The 11,140-nt window shown below is 48.0% G+C and overlaps 1 pseudogene; it reads left to right on the top strand.

The window, feature by feature from the left end:
- The first annotated feature begins 2,869 nt into the window (after positions 1–2,869).
- Positions 2,870–6,214, top strand: LOC101132870 (myosin phosphatase Rho-interacting protein-like; annotated as a pseudogene).
- Positions 6,215–11,140: the final 4,926 nt, after the last annotated feature.

Below are 11,140 nucleotides of genomic sequence, written 5' to 3'. Positions count from 1 at the left end.
CTTTGCTGTCTGTCCTTAGCCATTCTAACATAAACCTTGCATGAATTTTGCTCTTTGACTTATATTTTTAGTTTGCATTGGCTGTCCTGTTGAGAACGGTCTGAAGGTGGGTAAGAGTAGAATCAGGGAGATTAAGAGGCCATTACAATATTCCAGATGAGGACTGATAGTGGCTTGGACAGGCTTAGAAGTGATGGAGGTAGTGAGAAATGGTTCTGCATATATTTTGAAGGCATGGCTTGCATGATTTGCTAATGAATTGAATGTTGGTTACTGATGACTCCATGGTTATTGATCTGAGCAACTAGCATGGGGTGGTCTTTTAGAAATCGAGTAGCTTGAAAGGAACAGGTTTAGGGAGAGGGATTAATAGTTTTGTTTTGGATGTGTTAAGTTAAAGATGCCAGTTAAACATCCAAGATGAAATGCCAAACAGGCAGTTGGAATAGAAGTCTGGACTTCCGTGAAGAGATCACAGCTAAAGACGTAAATTTGGAAGTTGTCAGGACAGGATGAGACAATCTAGGGAATGATTTATCTAAGAAGGAGTCTGAGAATCAAGCTTTTGAAGTACTTCGTCAATTGACAAATATTCAGTATTTAATATTGTTGAGTACTTAAAGTATACCAGGAGCTTTCTTCTCCATTGGCTCATGTAGGTGGCACAACTCCGCCACATTGTATAGAGATTGAAAAAGAGATTCGGACATAAGTCCTCCACAAGTTCACACCCTCAGTTGATGTGGGACGTAGAACTCGGGACACTCTGCTGAAGAGCACGAGACTATTGCCACTACATCAAGAAACTTAAAAAGAATAGGCTGGGTGTGGTGGCTCACGCCTGTAATCCCACCACTTTGGGGGGCTGAGGCGGGTGGATCACCTGAGGTCAGGAGTTCGAAACCAGCCTGGCCAACATGGTGAAACCCCGTCTCTACTAAAAATTACAAAAATTAGCTGGGCATGGTGGCAGGCGCCTGTAATCCCAGCTACTCAGGAGTCTGAGGCAGGAGAATCGCTTGAACTCGGGAGCTGGAGATTGAAGTGAGCCAAGATCACGCCATTGTACTCCAGCCTGGAAGACAAGAGTGAAACTCAGTCTCTCTCTCTCTCTCTCACACACACACACACACACACACACACACATACACACACGAATATTCATGTACATTAAGGGAGCTGTGATCTTTAACTTACTTAGTCTTCCCTTTCACCTACTCTTTCATTTGGGTGGGTGGGGCCATTCATTCTGATTCAAGCTGCTAACCCCACATCTGGTCCCAGGGAGGAATGATTACTCCTTAATATTCTAGTCCAGTAATTCTCAAATTTTAGAGAACGTAAGGGTCACTAGAATATATGTTAAAAATAGATTCCAGCCTGCCTATATCCAGCTTCTATTGCCCTTATCCACAAGCATACTTTTTCCTCCAAAAATCTATTCATTCAGTCAAGTATAATGTCACTGCTCAGAAATCAGGGTGTTTTTTTTGTGTGTCATAATTGCCTAAATACTCAGCAATTTCAATCTTTATTATGACATCTATCTGCCAAAGAAATTCTAACTCATTTGGGTAAATGAAATCAACGTCTAGTTGGTCAGGTCTTTTTAAGTTTGTGGACTAGGCCATCTAAGGGGAAAAAACATTGCAATTTTAGTCAGTTGACAAGTCTTAACCAGGCATCATTTCAGGAATACCCACAGGCCAGAAAGGTGGGCTGTCATACATTGCTCTCCTATTGTGTTTTCATGTAAAGCACTCACATGCCTTAAAAGGGAGTCTGCATCTCACCCTACTTGGCATCCACCTGGGTAAAGTGACCCTGTGCATATATTAGTGGAGGACTGTTATGGTTTGGTGAATAATAAATCTAAAATGTCCTATCCTGGATCAAGTACTAGCACCACTAGGTGCTTGTGGAGCCAGCTGTAATCGTTAACACCTTCCCTGTATCCAGCTGTGGCAAATTCTACTGGTCCCCATCAGGGCAGAGCATGACCTGATGTTAGAGATAGGGGATTTACTTTCAATTCTTTTTATAGTGCCACCATGTGTGTATTCACAATTGACAAATTCACAACCTGTCCCTAACCCCTAGAGGTTTTCAGGAATGCACGCTCTGTAGTACTCCAGAAAAAGGTCAACATCTTGACAGAACTGTCTCCCAACATGGGACAGTACTCAATAACTTGTTAGCATCCACCATCTCTTGACATTTCCTACTGCATTTAGAAGCTGAATGACCAGGGCTGGAGTTTATGATAAGGGTTTGGCTGTAGAATATTTTCATTGCATGTTTAAGAGGTAAGTGAGTAAGTATACCACTCCCAGCACCTTCACTGGGTCTGACCACCACCTAAACTGTCCTTGGGTTTGAATTCTGTTTGACTAAAACATATATATATTAAATTGGAAGTTCTGTAACACTGTTTACTGATACCTTTTTTCGTGGGTTCCCTCATGTACCAGGAACTATGTGTTGTATAACAAAACTTTTCCACTTCAGGAATATTTTTCAGAAATATGTGCAAAATATGGAAGCTCATGATGAATGATTCCTTGACCTCTAAAAACCAAAAAGTTCTCTAACCCTTGTGATTTATCTGATGTCAAACAAAGTCTCTGGTGTATGATGTTTGCTACAACTGAATGGTTTTTCACATATCTTAAGAATTGGTCATTTGCAGCGGCCGCGGGGCGCCGAGGGCAGCTGCCGCGGCGCGGACGAGCCGGGACGGCGGCGACCGGAGCTTGAGAGGCGGGCCGCAGCGGGAAGCAGAGGGCCCGAGGCCGCGTCCATGGGCCCACGGCGGCCGGGCGGCGGCGGTGCGGGCGGGAGCTGGGCGTCGCGCGCTCTGTGAGGCCCAGGCGGCTCAGGAGCCTCGGCGCGTGCAGCGAGCCGCCCGCCGGGAAAGAGGCCGGGCCGGGCCTGTGGCGGGGCCGGCGAGGGATGCGGCGGCGGCCGCGCTGAGCCCCTAGCCCGCTGGGAGCGCCAGGCCGGCCAGGCCTGCGCCACCGCTGCCGCCGCGCCGACCATGTCGGCAGGCAAGGAGAACCCATGCAGGAAATTCCAGGCCAACATCTTCAACAAGAGCAAGTGTCAGAACTGCTTCAAGCCCCGCGAGTCGCATCTGCTCAACGACGAGGACCTGACACAGGCAAAACCCATTTATGGCGGTTGGCTGCTCCTGGCTCCAGATGGGACCGACTTTGACAACCCAGTGCACCGGTCTCGGAAATGGCAGCGACAGTTCTTCATCCTTTACGAGCATGGCCTCTTGCGCTACGCCCTGGATGAGATGCCCACGACCCTTCCTCAGGGCACCATCAACATGAATCAGTGCACAGATGTGGTGGATGGGGAGGGCCGCATGGGCCAGAAGTTCTCCCTGTGTATTCTGACGCCTGAGAAGGAGCATTTATTTCATCCGGGCGGAGACCAAGGAGATCGTCAGTGGGTGGCTGGAGATGCTCATGGTCTATCCCCGGACCAACAAGCAGAATCAGAAGAAGAAATGGAAAGTGGAGCCCCCCACACCACAGGAGCCTGGGCCTGCCAAGGTGGCTGTTACCAGCAGCAGCAGCAGCATCCCCAGTGCTGAGAAAGTCCCCACCACCAAGTCCACACTCTGGCAGGAAGAAATGAGGACCAAGGACCAGCCAGATGGAAGCAGCCTGAGTCCAGCTCAGAGTCCCAGCCAGAGCCAGCCTCCTGCTGCCAGCTCCCTGCGGGAACCTGGGCTGGAGAGCAAAGAAGAGGAGAGCGCCATGAGTAGCGACCGCATGGACTGTGGCCGCAAAGTCCGGGTGGAGAGCGGCTACTTCTCTCTGGAGAAGACCAAACAGGACTTGAAGGCCGAAGAACAGCAGCTGCCCCTGCCGCTCTCCCCTCCCAGCCCCAGCACCCCCAACCACAGGAGGTCCCAGGTGATTGAAAAGTTTGAGGCCTTGGACATTGAGAAGGCAGAGCACATGGAGACCAATGCAGTGGGGCCCTCACCATCCAGCGACACACGCCAGGGCCGCAGCCAGAAAAGGGCGTTCCCTAGGAAGCGGGACTTCACCAATGAAGCCCCCCCAGCTCCTCTCCCAGACGCCTTGGCTTCCCCCGTCTCCACACCGAAGAGCCAAGTCACTGGACAGGAGGTCCACGGAGCCCTCCGTGACGCCCGACCTGCTGAATTTCAAGAAAGGCTGGCTGACTAAGCAGTATGAGGACGGCCAGTGGAAGAAACACTGGTTTGTCCTCGCCAATCAAAGCCTGAGATACTACAGGGATTCAGTGGCTGAGGAGGCAGCCGACTTGGACGGAGAAATTGACTTGTCTGCATGTTACGATGTCACAGAGTATCCAGTTCAGAGAAACTATGGCTTCCAGATACATACAAAGGAGGGCGAGTTTACCCTGTTGGCCATGACATCTGGGATTCGGCGGAACTGGATCCAGACCATCATGAAGCACGTGCACCCGACCACCGCCCCGGATGTGACCAGCTCATTGCCAGAGGAAAAAAACAAGAGCAGCTGCTCTTTTGAGACCTGCCTGAGGCCTACTGAGAAGCAAGAGGCAGAGCCGGGGGAGCCAGACCCTGAGCAGAAGAGGAGCCGCACGCGGGAGCGGAGGCGAGAGGGCCGCTCCAAGACCTTTGACTGGGCTGAGTTCCGTCCCATCCAGCAGGCCCTGGCTCAGAAGCGGGTGGGCGGCGTGGGGCCTGCTGACACCCACGAGCCCCTGCGCCCTGAGGCGGAGCCTGGGGAGCTGGAGCGGGAGCGTGCACGGAGGCAGGAGGAGCGCCGCAAGCACTTCGGGATGCTCGACACCACAGACGGGCCAGGCACTGAGGATGCAGCCCTGCGCATGGAGGGGGACCAGAGCCCAGGGCTGCCTGTGAGCGACCTCAAGACGCATAACGTCCACGTGGAGATCGAGCAGCGGTGGCATCAGGTGGAGACCACGCCTCTCCGGGAAGAGAAGCAGGTGCCCATCGCCCCCGTCCACCTGTCTTCTGAAGATGGGGGTGACCGGCTCTCCACACACGAGCTGACCTCTCTGCTCGAGAAGGAGCTGGAGCAGAGCCAGAAGGAGGCCTCAGACCTTCTGGAGCAGAACCGGCCGCTGCAGGACCAGCTGAGGGTGGCCCTGGGCCGGGAGCAGAGCGCCCGTGAGGGCTACGTGCTGCAGGCCACGTGCAAGCGAGGGTTTGCAGCAATGGAAGAAACGCACCAGAAGAAGATTGAAGATCTCCAGAGGCAGCACCAGCGGGAGCTAGAGAAACTTTGAGAAGAGAAAGACCGCCTCCTAGCCGAGGAGACAGCGGCCACCATCTCAGCCATCGAAGCCATCAAGAACGCCCACCGGGAGGAGATGGAGCGGGAGCTGGAGAAGAGCCAGCGGTCCCAGATCAGCAGCGTCAACTCGGATGTTGAGGCCCTGCGGAGCCAGTACCTGGAGGAGCTGCAGTCGGTGCAGCGGGAACTGGAGGTCCTCTCAGAGCAGTACTCGCAGAAGTGCCTGGAGAATGCCCATCTGGCCCAGGCGCTGGAGGCCGAGCAGCAGGCCCTGCGGCAGTGCCAGCGTGAGAACCAGGAGCTCAATGCCCACAACCAGGAGCTGAACAACCGCCTGGCTGCAGAGATCACATGGTTGCGGATGCTGCTGACTGGGGACGGTGGTGGGGAGGCCACTGGGTCACCCCTTGCACCGGGCAAGGATGCCTATGAACTAGAAGTCTTATTGCGGATATAGGAATCGGAAATACAGTACCTGAAACAGGAGATTAGCTCCCTCAAGGATAAGCTGCAGATGGCACTGCAGGACAAGAAGTACGCAAGTGACACCACAAAGACATCTACACAGAGCTCAGCATCGCGAAGGCTAAGGCTGACTGTGACATCAGCAGGTTGAAGGAGCAGCTCAAGGCTGCAACGGAAGCACTGGGGGAAAAGTCCCGTGACAGTGCCATGGTGTCCGGATATGATATAATGAAATCTAAAAGCAACCCTGACTTCTTGAAGAAAGAGATCCTGTGTCACCCGGCAACTCAGAAACATCAGGTCCAAGAGTCTGAAGGAAGGCCTGACGGTGCAAGAACAGTTGAAGCTCTTTGAATCCAAGGACTTGAAGAAAGACTAGGTGTGTCCCATCCAAGTTGAGCACGCACCTTCCCCAGCTTGCAGCAGCACACCCCGAGCGCTGCTTTTCACCTGTACCTTTGTTTTACTGCTGTTGTTGTCATCGTTAACTGTGGGCATGGAATGCGTGAGGCTGGCTTCTGGGTTGTCCACACCATTCTCTGCTGTGTTGACTTCCTGTTGTCTTCATCAAAGCTTTTTTCCGTGGTATTCTAAAATTAGGCCAGCAGTGGGGGCTGGGAGGGCATCTGTGTTAGTCCCTTCCTGGCTGTGACCCGCCACACTCACTGTCAGTATTAAGGCCCAGCAGCCTGTTGATAAGCTACCCTGTCTCACCATGTGCTGGTGTGGAAACGGGGCCCAGCCAGCACGCCTCAAGGTAGATGGAATCCCCACTGGTCAGAGAAAAAGCCATGCGGACACTCCAGCTTGGCCTGGGTCACAGCACTGACTCCTCACCCACTAGTCTGGCTGTTAAGAGGAGAAAGTGCACTGCCTTCCAGCCTGGGAGGAGGACAGCATTTTGTATTTGTTCCACTGATGCAGCTTAGAACCACACCCCTGAGAATCGTGGCAAACCTTTCACAACCTGGAAAATGTTGAAAGCAACCATTCCTAAAAAACAACAACAAAAAAAAAGAATTGGTTATTTGGGCTGGGCATGGTGGCTCACACCTGTAATCCCAGCACTTTGGGAGGCCAAAGCAGGAGGGTTGCTTGAGGCCAGGGGTTCAAGTCTACTCTAGGCAACATAGTAAGACTCCTGTCTCTATAAAAATTTTTTAAAAATTAGCCAGGTATGGTAACATGCACCTGTAGTCCTAACTACTCAGGAGGCTGAGGTGCAAAGATCCCTTGAACCTAGGAAGTTGAGGTTGCAGTAAGCCATGATCATACCACTGCACTCCAGTCTGGGTGACAGAGTAAGACACTGTCACTTAAAAAAAAAAAAAGATTTTGTTTCCAATGTGGAGTAATGACTTGTGACTGAAGGGTTTTCCACATTCAGTTCTTTCACAACCAAGCTATTTCCAATGACGCAGAGAACTTGGAAGGAGGCTTCACTGGATAACTAGCCTGGAGGCTGAGCCAAAAAGAAAGCTAGATATAAAAGTTGGCCCTGAGTGAAAAATTTTCAACCAGCTTAGCAAAATTGAAGCTGCTTCTCTACTGCTGAAGTGCATAGTTACATAAATTTACAACTAACCTTTTAGCTTCAGATCTAAAGGGACAGTTTTAATAGCACCTACTTGGAATGTAAAGGGAAATCCATTTCCCTATCTGCAGACAAATATCAGGACTGGAAAGTCCTTGTCATTCACTAATGAGGAAAAAGCAAATGTATGTGAAGGCAATGCAAAGCCTTGGCAACTTAAGGCAGTAAAAGAACATATGAAAAAAAAATTCAAGAGAAATGAAATTCAAAAAGAGAAACAAGATACACTGCCTTTGGTAATCCTGAAAGTAAAAAAAAACTGAAGGGAAACCAAAATGTAAAACATCATACAGTTGGCCCCCTGTATTCTTGGGTTCCGCATCCACATATTCAGAGGATATGGAGGGCTGACTGACTGTAAAGGAGCATCTGAGGGCTTTGATATCTGAGATAGGGGCATCCTGGAACCAATTCCCTGTGGATATGACTATATATGGAAAAGGAGGTCAATTACATATACAGAACAGAGGAAAAGAATCTTACAGAATACTAGGTGTAACTTTATGCCAATGTTTGACAGAATAGTAAATATGATTTCCAGATACATATTAGAAAAATTTACACAGAAGTAGAAAACCTGAAGAACAAAACCATTGAAAAAAACTGCAAGGATGCTACTGCCACATCCAAACACCAGGGAAAAAAAATTATATATATATCAGAATGCGTCATTTCTAGCTAGCCTTTAAGGAATAACTGCTATATTACGCACACTGTTCCAGAGTAATAAGAGAAAAAAAACTTCCAAATTCATTTTGCACAGCCAGCAAAATAATGGCAAATTGAATCTACTTCTGAACTTTAAAAAATAATAATAATAATAAGGCCGGGCGCAGTGGCTCATGCCTGTAATCCCAGCACTTTGGGAGGCCGAGGTGGGCAGATCACCTGAGGTCGGGAATTCGAGACCAGCCTGACCAGCATGGAGAAACCCTGTCTCTACTAAAAATACAAAAATTAGCCTGGGCATGGTGGCACATGCCTGTAATCCCAGCTACTCAGGAGGCTGAGGCAAGAGAATTGCTTGAACCTGGGAGGCAGAGGTTGCAGTGAGCCGAGATCGTGCCATTGCACTCCAGCCTGGGCAACAAGAGTGAAACTCTGTCTCTAAATAAATAAATAAAATAGATTTATCCCAGGAATACAAGAAAATTTCAATTATTTGGGGACTTTTAGATTTTTTATAACTTGATAAAACTTAGCAACTATTCCTAATAAAACTTTTATTATAGTGTATACTATGTGTCAATCACTGTTTTAAGTACCTTACACATACTGACTAATTTAATCCTCGCAACCCTATGAAGTAGCTCCACTTTAGAGACGGAAGAGCTGAGACACAGGAAAGCTAGGTGATTTTCCCACAGTTACACACCTAACAAAGTGGTGGACATGCAGATTATTTTTTAAGACAGGGTCTCACTCTATTGCCTAGGCTAGATTGCAGTGGTGCAATGATAGCTCACTGGAGCCACGACCTCCCAGGCTCGGGCAATCCTCCTGCCTCAGTCTCCTGAGTACCTAGGACTAAAGGCATGCACCAATACACCCAACTAATATATTTTTTTATTTATTTAGGGACAGGGTCTTGACGTGTTGCCCAGGCTGGTCTCAAACTCCTGACCTCAAGTGATCCTCCTGCCTTCACCTCCCAAAACGCTGGGATTACAGGTGTGAGCCACCACACCTGACTGGACCCAGAATTTGAACCTAGGTTGCTGGGCACAGACATGTTTTTTGTTTGTTCGTTTTGTTTTGTTTTGTTTTTCTTTTGAGATGAAGTCTTGCTCTTGTCACCCAGTCTGGAGTATAATGGTGAGATCTTGGCTCACTGCAGTCTCCACCTCCCAGGTTCAAGCAATTCTCCTGCCTCAGCCTTCCAAGTAGCTGGGATTACAGGTGCCTGCCACCACACCTGGCCAATTTTTATATTTTTAATAGAGATGGGGTTTTGCCATGTTGGCCAGGCTGGTCTTGAACTCCTGACCTCAAGTGATCCACCTGCCTCAGCCTCCCAAAGTGCTGGGATTACAGGCACATGCCACCGTGCCCACCCCAAACCTGTGTTGTTAACCACTATATTACCCTGCTTCCTCTAGAAATAATATTAGAAGGAAACTTCCTAAATGCAACAGAATATTTATCAATATCCAACAATGAACGCAAATGAAAATGTGAAATACTAAAAACATCCGTCCTGAGATTTTAGAACAAGACATAAAAGACCTGTTATCTACTACTCAACATTTTTGGAAGTTCTTGCTAATGCACAACATAAGTGGCATAAGATTGAAAATAAGGCCAGCTCACACCTGTAATCTCAGCACTTTGGTAGGCAGGCCAAGACAGGCGGACCGCTTGAGCCCAGGAGTTCAAGACCAGCCTGGGCAACATGGTGAAAACCCATCTCTATAAAAAATACCAAAAAATTAGCTGGGCATGGTGGCATGCACCTGTAGTCCCAGCTACTTGGGAGGCTGAAGTGGGAGAATCACCTGAGCCTGGAAAGTTGAGGCTGCAGTAAGCCATGATCACATCACTGTACTCCAGCCTGGGTAAGAAAGTAAGACCCTGTCTCCAAGAAAAAAAAGAAAATTTAAAGCTAAAGGAGCCATTAATTTATTATATACCTAGAAAATGAAACTAAAAAACCATTAGAACTAAAAATAATTCAGCAACATAACAATCCAGATTTAAATATTTTTTAAGTTTATGCTAGCAGTAACCAATAGAATTTGAGGTATGGCTTTCAAATGCAGCCAATTTTCCTCCATTCAAAAGCCTCAGGCTTTTAAGGATGTCAAGGCACACACTGGTGTAGAATTCCCTACATCTACTCTTTTTTTCCCCACTATTCCCACCTTAGTTATGAATAGTGCAGGTTCCCAACCTCTAGAGGGTTAGTGTGGTAGGCGATGAGCAGACAAGAACCAGAAGGTAAAACTGCAACATCCAATGAGCAGGAACGTTCTATTGAAGACTTAACCAGAAATGTCCAGCTCAGGGTAGAGGGCTGGACCCATGTGCTCATATAGGGTTGGGCTTGTCCCTGGGATCTGGGAGCTTCCAAACTAAAACAGTGAAAAAGTCCTATCTGCATATCTTCTAAAGGAAAATGGAAACACATACTAAATATAAAGTTGAAAACAAATTTAAAATATATATTCATAAGTGGCAAATTTTCAGTTCTGTCCTGGGTTCAGTGTTTTCAGGATTCCTATTATTCTTTCTAAACTTGCCTGAGATATGTCCCTAGAATCACATCTAATCTTATTTTCTTAGGCCTCAACTCCACCCTTTCTTCTATGTTAAAACATACACTACACCTCAAAAAAATCTCCCCTCCAGATTATATAACTCACATGGCTCCTCTAGACTCCTCCTCTACTCTGTCACACTGCGGATCCTCTAAACCTATTAAGTTTAGGGGATGGAAAGAGAACGAGGTGGACAACAGAGGCAAATGTCCCCCAGATCTGGGCCATATTGCAAGGGTGGAAGGGAAAAGTTGTTCAAGCTCATGGACTGACATGTGATGGCAGAAGGAGAGAAAATCTTCTGAGATTTCTTTTCTTATGTCTTCGGGAAATGAAAAGATGGTCCAGAAGACAATTATGGTAATTAAGGGTACAGCTCTCATCTTTAAATTAAGATGGCAGTTGTAGGTAGATAGGACTAGTCGATAAGGAAAACAGATTCCTGTGAATCTATTATCTTGCCACAAGCCTCGTCATAGTGAATTCCAAGCATCAGGGAATGCTGCTAGCTGGATTTTCAATAATCTGTACCA

This window comes from Gorilla gorilla, chromosome 2 (genome assembly GCF_029281585.2).
Source record: "Gorilla gorilla gorilla isolate KB3781 chromosome 2, NHGRI_mGorGor1-v2.1_pri, whole genome shotgun sequence".
NCBI classification, from domain to species: Eukaryota; Metazoa; Chordata; class Mammalia; order Primates; family Hominidae; genus Gorilla; species Gorilla gorilla.
This window is presented reverse-complemented; position numbering and strand designations above follow the sequence as displayed.